Source organism: Pelodiscus sinensis, chromosome 10 (assembly GCF_049634645.1).
Source record: "Pelodiscus sinensis isolate JC-2024 chromosome 10, ASM4963464v1, whole genome shotgun sequence".
NCBI classification, from domain to species: Eukaryota; Metazoa; Chordata; order Testudines; family Trionychidae; genus Pelodiscus; species Pelodiscus sinensis.
This window is the reverse complement of record NC_134720.1, coordinates 34,749,932-34,767,286: the sequence shown is the minus strand read 5'-3', so window position 1 is coordinate 34,767,286 and position 17,355 is coordinate 34,749,932. Positions and strand designations below refer to the sequence as shown.

Here is a 17,355-nt window from a genome sequence, read left to right as displayed (position 1 = left end):
CTGATCTTCGAGTGTTTGATTTAGTGAGTCTAGTATAGACCCCCAAATCAAATGCTGAGGGCAGACCCTGCTGGCACTGTGTATTCCTCATTCTGTGAGGAGTAAGGGAAGCTGACGGGAGCGTGTGCTCCATCTGTCTCCTGTAGTGCAGATTCAGCTGTGCCTCAGCTTAAGGTAAGCCAAATTCAGTTATGCAAAATGTATAGCTGGGTGGTATACCGTAAGCCGACCTACCTGGTCTAGTGTAGATGAAGGCCTTATTGTAAAGATTGAAATAAAATGGGAAAATTGATCCAATAATGGTAGTGAAAATATTGCAACAGATCATGATATACAACATTGTTCATTAGGATTGTTAAATATGTTTTCAATAGACATACACTGTAAAACTAGAACACTAAGGGTATGTCTACACTACCCCCCTACTTCGAACTAGGGGGGTAATGTAGTCATTTGGAGTTGCAAATGAAGCCCGGGATTTGAATTTCCCGGGCTTCATTTGCATGATGCCGGCCGGCACCATTTTTAAATGCCGGCTAGTTCGGACCCCGTGCCGCGCGACTACACGCGGCACGGACTAGTTAGTTCGGATTAGGCTTCCTATTCCGAACTAGCTGTACATCTCGTTCCACGAGGCGTACAGCTAGTTCGGAATAGGAAGCCTAATCCGAACCAGCTAGTCCGTGCCGCGTGTAGCCGCGCAGCACGGGGTCTGAACTAGCCGGCATTTAAAAATGGCGCCAGCGGGCATCATGCAAATGAAGCCCGGGAAATTCAAATCCCGGGCTTCATTTGCAACTCTGAATGACTACATTACCCCCCTAGTTCAAACTAGGGGGTAGTGTAGACATACCCTAAGGGAATATAGACATAACCACAGTTGGTTCAAAAAGAAAAACAAATCATATATTCCAGGTTTTGCATCATGCCAATCTGCAATTATTTATTGAACAGAAGTGAGTCATTTTTATGCAATCATGAATGAAACTATACACTTTGTTTGTTATCAACTTTCAGGTGGGTGTATGAAATGCTGTGGTGCATCTGCTGCAGAGTTGTACGTCAACAGCAAATAAACTACAATGCAACTGTTTAAATTACAGAAATGATCCTAGAAACACACAAAGAATTATCACTTAATTCACGCAAAATCCAATGTATCAATCCAGTTTCAACAAAACATAGTTGAGCTGTCTTGATAATCTGTGTATGTGATATGTCGTTGGATTTTTAAATTTGATCTTCTCTCTCTACAGTACAGCTACTAGAAGAAACTGCAAGCAAATTCCTTTACTTTGCTTTCCAAATCACCACTTCTTGTTACCACTCTTTTGGAAGAAGATTTACCAAACTAGACACCTTGCCACCATATATTTTTTGTTGTATTGTCAGAACAAGCTGGATGGCACAACTTACTTTTCATCATGACACTCTTCCCTTTTCTCTCCATCCTTCACTGGGAAAGTGAAAACTTGAGCTAGATACGGCAAGAAAAAAATGTACTAGTGATAGTTGTCTGGCTCTCTCAGGAACGGTTTGTAATATCTTTTCTCAGATTTTGAATGGCATCTTAAAGTGGTAATTCCATTGAATTCTGCAAGACTTCTTGTAGGAAAAGGTAGCAAACAGTATAGTGTAAAGGAGTGACAATGTAGCCTTCAAATCATGTTGTTTCCTTGTCCCTCTAGATATTGCCTACACTATATACTAATACAGTGTATTTCAAGACTTGCACCCTGTTAAGGATTATGCTTCACCTACTCCTCATGATTACTTTTTTAAGATTGTGAAAACATTTAATGCATTGCTGGAGGGAGTTCAGATAATCTAGTGATGAGGGTGGTGTAAGAACTGAAATAGAAAGCAGGAGCTGCGGTGAGAGACTTTCTTGGAATTCCAAAGGAGCAACTCTATTCTCTGACATCTAAGATCAGTTCAGTCCTAGAAATGTTAAAATATGGCTATTGGCCTATATCTTTGTCCAGAAAGGATGTGTCTGGATTTGCTCTCTTTTTCCTGTGATCACGGAGAGGACACAGATTTTTTACTCCTTTCTGCCAAAGATGAGGAAGAGGTGGAGGTCAGGGAATTCTTACTCTATTCCAGCATTCTTCCCAACTTTAATTTTGGTTTGTTCTCTATAGCAACAAGCCATGTTTATTATTTTCTCTGCAGTAATGAGGTCTGACACTGAGCACAGATGATATGGCTCTATCCATAGTTCCTAGATGAAGAGTATGCACTAATGTAGTGATCAGAAACTCATCATTCCTGTTAGAAGCCCCAACACATTTGCTGCAAGAAAAGTGATAGTCTTAATAAACACCATTTTCAATAGCAGCTCTAATCAAGATAATGATAAGGAGTAATGGTGGGAAGGGGAGAGAAGAAAAGCAATAATAAGTAGCAGTGATAGAATTAGGGATGATGGGGATGGAAGGAGAAGGCCTGACAAGTTACATACTGAGCTCCCATAGCAACACCTACAAAATAGAAGGGTGAAAGAAGGGCAAAGAAAACAAAAATAAAAGTTTTGGCAGGCAGATGATATTTTCATTAAAGATCATGTTTACGAAAATTCTTTCTGCATAGGATGGGAATTCACAAGTTAGAAGATGTGGGAGACTGCAAAAGTTCCTTGCCTGAAGAATTGAGAATTACTTAATTAATAGATTGCATAGGAACAAGAAGAGTCATTATTCTTTTAGTCTTTATTGACAATAAATATATTTCCAGTTACAATATAAAACAGAAAAAGAAAAGTATACATTGTCACTAATAACCTCACACATGAGCAAGAAACTGTGTTGTGGCTAACAATGAGATATTTACATATGTAACTTGGATTACAGTACTGGAGGTTACTTGTGCTGAACATTCATACGTATAATTTTTTTACAGGAAAATACAACAGTAAGACCATAGACATTGGTGTTACATTGTAGCAATGAAACAGAAACAGAGGATGTAGTTATAGACTTTATAGATTTAAATTATATTCCAGATACACAATAAGAACTATTTTTGAAAGTTGTTGCTAGTTAGATATATGTCACTAACATAGTTTCATTTTAACTATCATTGGATATCCCAAATGTCAGACCTACAGTACATTTGAAGAGTAATATGCAGCATAACTACTGTAATTGCAGCTTTCAGTTACCAGGGAGGAATCACAGTACTACACTTATGAAAATTATCTCATCTTCTCTCATTACAGATTGATCTTTGCTCTGTATTATTGATGCAGCTGACAAAGCAATCACTTTAAGATTGCTCTAAAGAAGTTGACACAATAGAGTTTTCAAGTATACAGCTATACCTGTGCTCACTAGTTACAACGGGAATACAATCTTTCTGTATTCCCATTACAGATCACCTCTGTTGGAGTATGGGGAGAAATTGTTGATTTGCACTCTAGCCATGAAAATTAATAATTGTTGAAATCCACCATGCTGATGTATTGCAAATTTAGCACCTATGTGGCTTCAGTCATTAATAAAACTTTTATAGGGTATGAATTTACTATGGCTATGTCTAGACTGCAGAGTTTTTCCGGGATACCAGAAAATGCATCCGCTTTCTCGGAACAGTTTCCAAAAAAGTGGGCGCATTATTTCAGCATCCTTGTATTCCTCTCAATGAGACGAATAAGGGATGTGCTGAAAGAGGAGTTTTTTTCCAAAATTTGGCCCCATGTAGACAAGCCAAATTTTGGAATAGTCTCTTCTGAAAAAAAAAAAGTGGAAAAAGACATGCAAATTGCGGTTCACAATTAGCATATTTTTTCCGATAAAATTCTGCAGTCTAAACATAGCCTATGTGAATAAGACTCTTTTGTTACTAAGAACCTTGGTATTTACACTACAGTGTAATCATAGAAAAGCCAATAACTATACTTCACTGTTGGAGTAGGGGAGCTGTCCGTATTTAAACCTAGATGATCCCCCAAGAACTCTCAAGGGGATAGTGCACTCGAATGAAGGAAAATACATGTAATGCTTTATTATTTTTGTATGGATAAAATTAAGTATAAAGAAATGATATCTTAGACATCCATGCAAAGTATTATATGCCACGCCCACTTTGTGCCACCTGAAAGAGTTAAACTATAACCCAGCAGGCTTATACCTATGGTAGAATTCAGGGAGAAGGTGTGTTTGAGAGACTGAGATATTTTGGGGGGTCGACACTGGTCTGGGAACCTAAGGCAGGAGGGCTGCAGGCCCCCATTTCTGTGAAGGAGTAACAGGCTAAAAGATGGTACCAAGGAATTGTACAAGACAAGCCAAGGGAAGAAACAATACTGCAGCCTAGCGAGATCCAGAGAAGCTTAAAACAATCAGGAACCCAGAGGCTGGCTTTCCCATAGCAATCTGGTAGGCTGCCAGCAAGGGAAGTTAGGCTTCCTTGGGATAGGATCATTTCAGAGTGTCTTGTGTGACTGATTCAGGAGACCTGGAGAACACCCAGAAATACAGTAGTTATGTATTAAAGTAGCCTTGCTCCATATTTCTTTTGCTCTTTTATTATCATCCACATGATGCTCTTTTATTATCATCCACATGATTTTATTATCATCCACATAACGTCCAATGAAATCAATTGAAAGAGGACATATATTGACTTATATGGGAGTTAGAGCTGTTCCATGATGCCAAACTGGTACAAGACTCTTAGGCAAATTGGATTGTCTATGTATGGGCACTAAGGAAAGCTAAGATGAATGAACTAAAAGTGACATTAAAGTGCATTGGCTTTCTTGACTGTTCCAGTCTAAACAAGTATAAGCAGGATCTGAATGAATGGTTTGCGGACAGGTAGCTGGGAAGAGGGGAATCGACCCTGGGTGCATTTATGTAATACCAATTTCTCTTGCCTTGCTTAGAGCTGTTAGATATTCAGATGATGGAGTGGCATTTTTCTCATTGTTATCACCTTGGCTGCTGTTAGGTCACAAATTTTGTTAATACTAATTGCAATGTCTGTAACTGTTATGGTAATACAGAAAAGAAAGACTATACTTAACCTGGCTCAAAGAAGGGAGACACCTTCAGTTTTAAGACAATTTTACACACCACAACAGATAATCCAGGAACTATCTCTGAAACAAACCCTATTGCCGACACAGTCCACACATCTACCTCAGGCTACGTCTAGACTGCATCCCTCTGTCGACAGAGGCTTTGTTGACACATACTGTTGACAATGCCTCTGTCAAAAAAGACATCTAGACTACAATCAGTATTGTTGACAAAGCAAGCTGCTTTTTCGAAAGAGAGTCTAGACGCTCTCTTTCAAAAAAGCACAGTTTGCATGCAATAGCGCCTTTTTTTGAAAGAGTACTTTCAAAAAAAGGCGTTATTCCTCGTAAAATGTCGACAAAATGCAGCGGTAGAGTAGACACAAGTATAGTTTTGTCGACAAAAGCCAACTTTTGTCGATAAAACTCTGTAGTCTAGACACACCCTTAGTGACCCCATCATAGAACCTAACCACATCAACTAGACCATCAAAGGCTCATTCACTAATTGACACATCTACTAATGTAATATATGCCATCATGTGCCAGTAATACCCCTCTGCCATGTAAATCGGACAAACTGCACTGTCTCTATGCAAAAGAATAAATGGACGCATATCAGACATGAATGTCAAAGTACAAAAACCAGTGGAGGAGCACTTTTACCTCCCTGGACATAGTTTCTGACTTGCACTTTGCCATTCTCAGGCAAAAAAAAACTTTCAAAAACAGATTGCAGAAAGAAACAGCTGAGCTGGAATTCATATGCAAATTTGACATCCTGAAAAAAGGTCAACTGTTATTGGCAGAAGCCTTTCTAGAGATGGAAGAAGACAAATCTCTAAATGGACATCTTACAATATAGGTGTCTGATTTTTTTCAAATTCTGATTCACGTGAATTCAGAGGAACTTCTAGCTTCGCTATAATTTTTTATTTGATTTTCAAAATATAATTAATTTTTCTCTCTCTTTTAAAGCTTTTCCTATTGTGAGAGTGGGAAATCAGACCCCAGCTCATACCACAGTCCCAGGTTTCACTGAACACTTACAACTGCAGAGCTAGCATTATCAAAGTAAATATTAGATGGGAGGTTGATAAGACTGTTTTGTATTTTAGAAAATGCTTTTAGAATGCTGCATGTTTTGCTCTCACTCCGATATACCCCATGTTATAAACTGACAACAAGATTTTTTTTTTTTACTGTAAATGGCTGAGAGTACTATGTAACTCATCAAATAAGCGAAAAAATCTTATATAATGGAAATTATGTTCTCTAACTAGAAGATGCTAAATCCTGTTCATTAAACACAAATGAGCCATGGTGAAAGATTATGGATCAAATACTTTTGTTAAGTGCGTTCCTTTCTTCATCAACTCCATAAAGAAGGGGCCTGTTTGTTGCTATCAACTTGATTTCTGAGGAGAGAAGACTGAAAAAATTCTTCAGCAGGAATAATCATATCTTTGATGTTTGAACTCTCAGAGAGCCAGAGACTCTATGCTAAAGCAGAGATCCTCAGAGACAGTCTGAGCCCACACTGAAAAACATGGTGAAAGGACAGATGACAGAAATGTGGCAATCATTAGGAATCATACACTACATCTACTCTGCAGCACTATTTCAGGATACCAGAGGTCTCCCGAAATAGCTATTCTGGGTCTTTTGAGCACACCCATTATTTCAAAATATAGCAGGCTTGCTATTCCGATATCCCTGTAAACCTCATTCCACTAGGAGTAAGGAACATTTTGGAATAGCAATTTATTTTGAAATAAGTGCTGTGTAGACAGTGGCATATTTTTAAAAATTAACTTGAAGTAACCTACGCAATTTGCATAGCTCAAATTGCACAGCTTATTCAAGCTATGGGTGCAGTGTAGATACACCCATAGAAGGCAACCCATTTATGTGTGTATGTTTGCTTGCTTTAACCTGTAAATAATCCTCATTTTTCCTCTTTAATAAATCTTTAAATAGTTTATTATAGGATTAGCTATCAGTGGTGGCTTTCATGTAGGATCATGGCTACCAGTTGATCTGAGGTAAACAATTAGTTTCTTAGAAGTAGAAACATGCTAAATGTTTTGTGATTTTTTGTTGTAACTGAGCATTTATCACTAAGTACAGCCTTCCTCGGTGGCAAGATAGACTAGAGAGGTTAAAGGGGCTGTCTGTAACTAGAAGTTAAGACTGAGATAATGATCCAGGAGTTTGTTTGTATTTGTTATTGGTTTGTGAAATCTAATTACAGAACATACCACCAGTTTGGGGTGTCTGCCCTGTTTTTTACAGTCTGACCTGAGGTGGGCAGTCATGCATCAGACAGCATGATGCCTGTCTTTGCTCTTGTGCTGTATTTTTAATCTTAAACAAGAGCAAAGATGGCAAGAAATACTTGAAAATAGTTTGATAGCTAAATACAAATAGTGTGCATATATAATTCCCCACAGACCGGAAATATAAAGGCTTCCACTTCATAGTTTCTGAGTAATTTAAAATCTGGATTAACACAATGTTACATTCCATATAATGGAAATGACTGAGTGAGGAATTCGGCACACACAGCCTTGGGCACATATATTAAAATTCACAGCAAGAATTTTATAAACAGAATTGCACACTAATAACAATTTTCACACTATAGACTGCAACTGCTTGATATAGGTCATCTTTCAGTTTTAATTTGCATCATCATTTTTCTAAGAAATTGACTAGTATTAGGTTACATTTGAATGAAAGCTATGTGAGCCAATCCAAAATTAGCTCAGAATAGGTTTGCACAGGTTTTTTTCCCCCAAGATCAGGTTTGCATGAACAATCCCATTGTTAGCAACTCGAGAGAATTCAGGTTTGATGGAAGAATGCTAATTTGCACAGGTTTGCAGTGTTTTTCTGGAACCAGAAAGGGGAATGAGCTAGTCCTTTAAAACTAATTTGTTACACATCAATAGTTATGTCAACCAGCAGTAGACAATTACTGTACCGAGTTGCAAAGTTGAGACAGAAGAGAATTACAGAGATATAATGAACCAGAGTTTCAGTCTCCATTTCATAACCCTCATGAAGGGCCGGAGAACTTCATTGAGGAAGACAGACTGAAAGTTCCCATGGATGTTTGTCCATTAGTCTTACATACTATTTCTATGTATCCTTTGATTCTATTTTCCCTTCCACATTCATCACTAGTCCCTGTACTGTCTAATCCTTCAATGTCTCTGTGGGAGTTCTGTCCTTCATGTGTTGTGCCATTTGATTTCTCTCCTTTAGTCCCTTGGGAAGGGAAACCAATGTAGAACATCACACTTACGAAGCTCTTACGAACATCACACTTACGAAGCTTTCTTATTCTTTGTTCAGAAAAAAGCTCATGGCACAGCTAACTGATTACATTGCCCTGGAACTCCTCAGTGGCCATCTGCAGCCAGGCTAATAGTTATTTATTCTTCTTTTTACTTCTTAGCAAAGCTGGACTACTTTTTCTGCCAAAATGTAACTCTTTCCAGACTTTTATTGAAAAGTCTGAAAATGACCAATCAAAATTTACATGGTAGCAATAAAAAAAGAGAACAAAAATCCCAGAGTATATGTTTCTACATAAAGTTTCTGTCAAAAATACTGAAACAGGAGAATCTTCAAAAGTACTTACATTTTCTGAAGAATGTACTTTTCATGATTCTGGAAAAAGTTGAATATTTAACTTGTTTAATTTCAGAATCTGAAACTGCCGTTTTCTTTTATTTACTTCACAAATTAAAAGTTATTTGGGAAGGATAATGCAATGAAAAATAAAAATCCAAGCAATTATGTAGTATAACAGAACAAAGAGTGATTTATTTTGCTCTTTCTCTACGTAACTTTGCTCAACTGTTTTCAAACTTCTTTAACTCTATAGTTCGGGTGACCTGCTGTATAATTTAGCACCAACAAGTTTGCACATTATGCAGTCTATGATGTTGCAGACATAGATGTCTGGGGATTTGCAGGAATATTAATGCTATTATGCCTAAAAAGGTAAAATGGCATCAGTTTATTAAATCTTTCATACTCTGTCATAATGTCTTTCATATTTACAGAAAAAGCTTATCCAGATCTTATCTAAATGTATGGTTTCATCTCCTCCTTGAACAAGAATTTTATGTTTTGTGCATTAGAAGATTATCTAACACTTCCAAACTATTTAAGGATTTACTACCACTGAAAGAAACTTCTCTGCTTATGCTGAATGCTTCACATGCTGATAGCAACCCTGGCAAGCATGAATGTCTGAATGCTGTTATAATAATTGAAGGAATAATGCTTAAACAGTTTGTAACCAGGAAGGGTTTTAGAGGATTCCTTTCAAAGAAAAATCTCTAGTTAAGGATATAGTGAATTCTATGCAGAACTATTATTTGGTACACAGGGGCTGTGCCTACATTGGCCCCTATTCCGTAATAGGGATGCAAATGTAGCACTTTGGAATAGGCAAATCCACGGGGGATTTAAATATCCCCCGCGGCATTTGCATTAACATGGCTGCCGCTTTTTTCCGGCTTGTAGATAAGCCGGAGAAAAGCGCCAGTCTGGTCGCAATCCTCCGGAAAATAAGCTCTTTTCCGGAGGATCTCTTATTCCTACTTGAAATAAGAGATCCTCCGGAAAAGAGCTTATTTTCCGGAGGATTGCGACCAGACTGGCGCTTTTCTCCGGCTTATCTACAAGCCGGAAAAAAGCGGCAGCCATGTTAATGCAAATGCCGCGGGGGATATTTAAATCCCCCGTGGATTTGCCTATTCCAAAGTGCTACATTTGCATCCCTATTACGGAATAGGGGCCAATGTAGACACAGCCAGAAGGTTTAAAAACTGAATGATTCCCTTCCTATAAAATAAAAAGCAACCAACTAAACAAGAACTCTAGACTAGACCAGTGTTTCAAATATTTTTTCTTGCAACTCACTTGTTGATGTCTGTGACCTGACATAATTATATCTTTTGACTAGAGTGCGGGCTCTGTGCGTGTGGGGGAATGAGGGATCTGGAGTAAAGGAGAAGGTTTCAAGTTGCGTGTGGGGCTCAGTGCTAGGGCAGGGAGGTTGGTGCTTGTGGTTGGGCATAGGCTTACTGCCAGGGACTCCTGATCAGCAGCACAGCAGGAGTGCTTAGGCAGGTTTCCTGCCTCTCCTGATACCATGGATCATGTTGTGCCCCAGAAGAAGCCAGCAGCAGGTCTGGTACCTAGGTGGAGGCACACAAACAGCTCTGCATACTACTCTTGCCTGAAAATCCCCCAGCTCTCATTGGCTGGGAATTGGCCAGTGGGAGTGTGGAGCCCCTCCCCCTCATCCCTCTGCCTAGGAGCCAGACCAGCTGCTAACCACTTCCAGAGGTGGATGACACTGTGTCTGGCCTAGCAGGGGTTTCTGTGGCTTCTTTTAAAGGCCTATCACCTATCCTGCCTCCTCTTGGATTATAAGGTATCACGTGGGTCTGGGAAGAGAAATAGTCTAGCTGATTTGTTAGGGATGTAGCAAAAGGCCATTGCTCCCTTGCACTGTAGGGGACAGTCACATAAGTCTTTTCCCATCAACAAAGACACCATTTCATTGCCAAAACAGCAGCTCATACCTCAGGGTTAGGTATAGGACTGAGCTTTGGGGTCTGCTGTAGGAATTGAGTCTGGGATGGAATTTTTCCCTCTCTTTGCCTTCACACAATTGTGCAGCCTCTTGGTTGGTAAGGTAAGAGGTAAAATTCAAGTCGGTCAAATTCAGGTGTATGAACTTGTTCAATAAGGAGTCTGGTTCTTTGTAAAGCATATCTGGGAGGGGCGTAAGAGGAAGGCATCTCCGAAAGAAGTTGGGGAACCAGGTTGGGTCTCTGAATGTCTGATAAAGTGAAAAGCATAGCACAAAATCTTATCTCTTTCGCCAATGGAAGTTGGTCCATTAAAAGTTATTACCTGCCTATCTTGTCTCCAATAGTACTACAGCACACATTACTACAACACAGGAAGCAATAGGCTTTGGTTGTTTTCCTGATATCATGTACCACAAGTCAAGATGAATAAAATAATATGTTAAAAACACACTAGCCAAACACTCTAATTTGCAATATCTACTCACATCTGATGGTTTTGCTTTAATATCAATGTTGTTTTAAAGCATTTTGATAATGAGAGCAAACATTACAGATTGAATTTACTACTTTATAATGTCAGTGAAATAGTGTAATTCCATTAACATCCATAGGTCACACTGTTACAAGAGTGCAGTAATGAAGTGAAGAATAAAGCCTATACATTTACCATTGAGAAACATTTTCTACGTAGTTTTTCTTTTCTCATCAAATAACGTATCACATATGACTTTACGCAACATCATCTAATATTCAGCTTTTATTTACATGACTGATGGATGTGAGGGTTATTATCCTTTTCTAAACACCCCAGTTTTCAGTAAATAAAGGGTATCCAGGAAGTGTTGGAAGGGAAGCAAGAGAGCCAATAGGAAGAAAGGAAAGATTTTTTAAATGAAAAAGTTTTGCTTGTTTCGGTCTCCTTCCTGTGTGTGAGTTCAGAGTGGAGCTGGGAACAAAGTGGACAAAGCAGGAATAAGGCATGGGTTTCCCAGAAAAATCCATGTCTAAGGAAGAAACCTAAACTTTGGAGCAACGGACAAAAGTAGAACAGGAAATGTTTAGACAGACACGATCAGGTTATTTTCCTTGGGGTTTGTTTTTTGTTGTTTTTTTTTTTGGGGGGGGGAGAGGGAGGTTAAACTCCTCTGTACTAACCCTCCTTCACCCCTGTAGATTGTAACAAACTAAATCCCAGGGAAGCAATTGTCTATGCTTTAATCTTTTTGTTGTTGCTCTGTTAACACCTAGCAACCAAGTATGCTTTACAAAGAATGTCTTTGTTTTGTTAATAAAATTACCTTTCTTAAGACTATGAGCTGATTCCTTGTATTCTAAAAAAGCAGCAGGTTCAGTGAGCATGTGCCTCAGACTGAAAGGGCAGCTGTAATTAAGAAGTTACAGTTTGCTTTCAAGCTCTCTCCTAAGGAAGAGTTAAACAGCTTGGATTTACCCCACAGGAAGAAGTTCCCAAGTGTTTCTTCCTGGCTTTCAAGATTATTGATTTTTTTTTCCCATTTGGGTGGTGGTAGTGTACCACCAAAGGTCAGGGAGTCTATGACCTTGGAGAGCTTTTTAGCAGAAGCCTTTAGTGGCAGAGTATTTTTAGGTGTCTTGCAGGCCCCCACCTTCCGCACTCAAAGAGTCAGAGTGGGGAACAGCCTTGAAAATAACAAAGAATGAAAAACTGTTTTTAAGAAATAATGTTCAGATAATATAATTATTTATAATCCAAGGATAAAATTGACAAAAGCACCCACAGGACTTATGAACATAAATCCTTTTTTTCAAAAGTGTCTTAGGCACTGAGGACTCTACATTACTGCGTGGCACGTCAGGATGTGAACCTATCAGCTTGCATGAAGTAATTTGCAGTATGGACACTTATAGAATGCACTATACACCTCAATTTATGACATTCAGGGTATGTCTACACGGCAGGGAAAAGTCGAATTAAGCTATGCAATTTCAGCTATGTCAACTGCGTAGCTGAAATCAAAATAGCTTAATTTGGCATTTGGTGCTGTCTACACAGCAGGAAGTCGAAGGAAGAACACTTTTCCTTCAACTTCCCTTACTCATTTTGAAAGGAGGGTTACAGGAGTCAGAGTAAGAAGTCCTCCAGCTTGCCATTATTTTGAAATAATGGCTTGCAGTGGGGACGCTCTCTTTGTTATTTTGGAATAACGTTAGTTATTCCGAAATAATGTTGCTCTATAGATGTATCCTCAGTGCACTGGGACATTACTGCATGGCAAGATGGCATGCGCTAGATTCAAACTCTGTCTTGTGCAATAAGGTCACATGCTGGCTTTAATTGCAGTAATTTATCATGTAGACAAATCCTAGATTTCATCCTGTAGTTTTGACTGGGATTATTTTGTGACAGACAACTCCAGAAATACATCATAATCCTGCACCAGGAAACATTATCATGGTCCTTGGAACCTATGTAGAATTCTACAACTTTCATCAGCTTTGCACTGCAGGAGGAGTCTCTCATAGAGAATCATAATGCAGGTTTGGTGCCAGAGCATATTCATACATTGTATTTCAATAAACACTCTATAAAGTGGTTGGCTGTTCAGTGTTGGGCCCTGGGAGGCACTGAACTACATGACCCACATTTATACTCTATCTTCTGTGACTGTAATCAAATGCAAAGCAAATGTATACACTGGAGTAAATCAGGATTAATTCCACTCAACTCATATGAATTAACTGTGTAAAACAAGCACAAATGAGGCCATAATTCTGTTCAATTGAATTGCTTTTATGAATAAAAGCTGCAGGATCTGCTCAGCTATGTTCTCTCATTTCCACTGTAAATATGATATTCAGGTGTCTGAATTTATTCTTGTAATTTTAATACAAGGCCCTTTTTTTTTTCCATTCAGAAGAATATATACAGTGATTGACAAGAGTGAGCTATAATCTTTTGGGATTTAGGTCTGCTGCCTGTATCAATAGGGAGAAAAATATGCTGTCAACAGTACAAAAGAACATTTTAATTACAACAACTGCATTTCTGACCTTTCAGTTTAGGGTCAATCGCTGTTACCATTATAAAGCCTTAAGTTTTTTCAGAGGTTCTCGCTGGACCTTTTTGACTCTGTTAGTGACAATGGAAAGTCTTAGGTATGAAGCTATTAATGGCTTATCTATTGTAAAAGCTGCCCAAAGTGCACATCTCCAAAAGGATGTAGGGTCTATTGAAATGCATTGATTGTAAAATTCCATGCAACTCCCAGAGTACTAGGTAGTCATTTACTAAATAAATACAATAAGCCTTTCAACTTGCCTTGAAACAGTTTCTGGTTTCAAAATCCATTGGAATTGAAAGAAATGATCTTACCATGAATATTTGGAACAAAGGTTTCTGTGTGCTGAATCCTGTGGTCAAACCAAGTTGCACTTAATAACTTTGTTACCTTTATGATCCTTTGATCTCAGGTCTGATATGATGCCCAGTATGAATTCTATCAGGTATGGAAATGGAGGATGCTATACTGTTCCTTGCATAGCACCTCCCAGGAGAAGGATGCAAGGATCTGTCTAATGAGGATTCCTGTCTCCTCAATCCCCTCCCATTTTCCATCCATGAACCTGCTCATTTCTTCAACGTTGACTCATCTATAACCAAGGAATCTTCTGTGGATAGAGTTAGGTTTAGGATTTGCCGCTTCCTGGTTACAATTTTTCTCCAGATCATCTATGTCACATTGTTTTGATGCTTCCCACCGAACCACATCCACACCAGTTCGCTAAGGCACATATTTCATCTCCTGCTCATACTCAGTGACTTGTCTTCAGTGCTTACCTCTACACTTGGACCAGCCTTCCACTTCCAGTGCCTCTCTTGGAAACCCATTTATTTCACAAACACTTACAATGTCTCCATATCTTCACTGCTGTCCCAGTGTATCAATGTTGTATGATAGGGTAGAAGCTCTGCAGGGCAGGATCCTTGTCCTGTATTGAAAAACCATTTTTAAGAAATAATGTTCAAATAATACAATTATTTACAATTCAAGGATAAAATTGCCAAAAGCATCCATGTGCATTATGAGCTTAAGTCCTGTTTTCTAAAGCATCTTAGGCACTGAGGCTTCTACATTACCACATGGCAAATCAGGAAGTTAACCTTCAGTACACCAGTTTGGCATGCAGTAATTTGTAGAGCACTATGTGCATGTGATAGCACTTAGTGAATAATGATATTTTTATGATATAGTCATTGCAAAAGCAATTCTCTGTCTGGGATTGCAGCAACCAAATATCTGAGAGTCATTTGACCTTGCTCTGCTAACTGAAGTCAGAGGAGGTTCCCTGTTAGAAAGATGGGATAGATGTCAAGATGGAATGGATGATCTTAGTTGGGAATCAGAAGAGAACAACTAGGTAAAGATAGAAAGGTGTTTGTAATAACTAAACTGTGTTGGGATGTTATTGGCTTCGAGTGCTTAATACAATGTATTCTTGAGCTCAGCAAAAGTTGATTTACAATTATCTGATGAGAACACAAGATGAGACCTACCAACCTAGGGAAAGGACATCAATTTAATATATTAAGGAACCAGACTACCAAACCTCTAATCCCTTGCACAAGTTTCGGAGGGGGGGAGGGAGCTAAATTTGTCTGCCTCTCAGGACTAAAAAAAGTGTAGATGTTATCATGAGCTTTCGTGGGTACAACCCACTTCTTTGGTTGATAATTAATTCTTTTTATTATTATTAGTTAGCCCAGCAGCCATGCTTTGCTGTGGAAGTATCTGAAATGAAAGCAGTGTTTGTGTTAATTCTGCATTATAGTAAAGATTTTAATAAATACCACCATTACCTCTTCTTTTATATTTGATGAACTAATCAATATTTTTCTCATGAATTATAAACTCATTCTTGCCATGGCATTTACTTACAAACCTCTGTATGTGCATGTTCATTATGTATTTTTAATTATCGCTGGGGTCTGATGTACTCTGCACTATTCCAAGCAATAACAGTTCTTACCAAACAACTATTCTTGCTGAACAAAATTACACGTTAAAAGTCTAATCCAGCAGCAGCAACTGCACCATGGCCCGATCACAGGCTGAGCCTGATTCTGGACTCCAAGCACTTGTGTAACCTACTAATCTCTCTGTCTCTGCCATCTACAGAGGATGTCTGCCTAGCTTCTCCCCTCACCATGACAAAGCCTAGCCCTTTAGATCATCCGGTAGAAGACTCAGATAGCATTGCCTAGTGTGTCAACCAACATACTAATGTTCACAAGAGCAGGAAAAGGTCCAATAGGTTTCTATTACAATAGTACCCAGAAGTCCCAACTAAGATCAGAGCCCCATTGGGCAGGATAACATACATGCACATAAAATGAAACTCCTCCATCCTAATGTCAAAATCCTGCTGAGTATATGACAGAGGAGCTTTAGAATATCATAGAGCAAGTGACCTATGGCAAGAAAGCATTTTGTCTATATTTTGACCTTCAATTCAGAGCCAAAACAAGTGCAAGAGGTTGCTATAGGCAGGATAGTGTTTTAAGGAGAATCAGATTCAGCCAGGTCTCTGATGAGTATCAGCTGGGATAAGGTGGTTTTGGATAATGATTGAACCCAGCAGAGGTTTTCTGCAAAGAGATGACAGATCAGCTGGTGTGCAGGCTTGTTCCATTTAAAGATGAGTCACAGCTGGGGAAGGAACTGGTTGGTTACTATAAAAGGAGGAGGTCTTGCATCGAAAACGAAGAAAGAAAAATAAAATCGCTAATGTTGTAGTTCCCTTCTTGGCAACTAGGGCAGAGCCAAGCACTCATGATGAACCAGACTAACTCGGCTACCCTTCTGAAGCTCCTGATAAAAAAGGCAGGGCTTGGACCTCGAGAAAAGAAACTCAGGGAAGTATTCAGATGAAGTTATTTCTACATTGCATGCTCCTTTCAGGGGCATGCAGAATACACATCTGAAGAATGTGAATATGTATGTGACTACTTTCCCAAGTGTACCTCCCCATCTGCTTTTAGCAGTACAGATTCCAACTGCCTCCCCTTCCTTGACAGAGGAAAAGATGCTGGTAATGGACAAAGTTTCTGCCAGTTCCCCTTCCTGGAGCCCTTCCCCATAGCAGTGAGGACTCCAGCAATGGGAAAAGCTTACCAGTTCCCTGATGACTCCCCCTACCAGAACCTTTCCTTGCTGCAGTGAAAGGTTCCAGTAGCAGGAAAGAGATGAAGTTTTCCCTCGCCCCCTCCCCCCATCTTCCTCCTGCTAGAGCCTATCCTTTGCTTGCCTCATGGAAAGACATTAACAAGAAGAAGAGACTGTGGCAGAGAGGAGCTGTTGAACTTTTTCCTTACTGTTTGTTCCCTGCCAGAATCTTTTCACCGACATGGGGAGCTACACTCCAGTGTGGATGTAGCAGGCTCCTTCTTTCCTCCCTTCCTCCCTCCCTCCCTCCCTTCACACACCCTGAAGGAGGTGAAGGAGACTCTTGAAGTGGGCCTGAGAAAAGGTCAATCTGAGGGCAGATACTTTTGGGAGCAGGTGGGAAGAGAGGATCCAAACTAGGGGCAAGGGTCCAGAGGGGAAATCCCTGAAACCCAGTGTTTTGCAGAAAATGGACAGCAGTGGAGGATGGGCTCAAACTTTTAGCCTAAGGAAGTGGCAGAAGTTACTTTTGTTTAACTTTTTATTTGGTTGAGACACTCTCAGGAGC

At 39.3% G+C, this 17,355-nt stretch overlaps 1 long non-coding RNA gene across 1 annotated transcript in view; it reads right to left on the bottom strand.

Annotated features, from left to right (window-relative positions):
• The window catches only part of LOC142830866 (uncharacterized), a 38,972-nt gene that overhangs the window by 12,815 nt on the left and 8,802 nt on the right, over positions 1–17,355 (bottom strand). Inside the window, exon 2 of the long non-coding RNA XR_012906397.1 lies at positions 14,462–14,613. This is a non-coding gene — a long non-coding RNA (uncharacterized LOC142830866). The remainder of the gene's footprint in view (positions 1–14,461; positions 14,614–17,355) is intronic.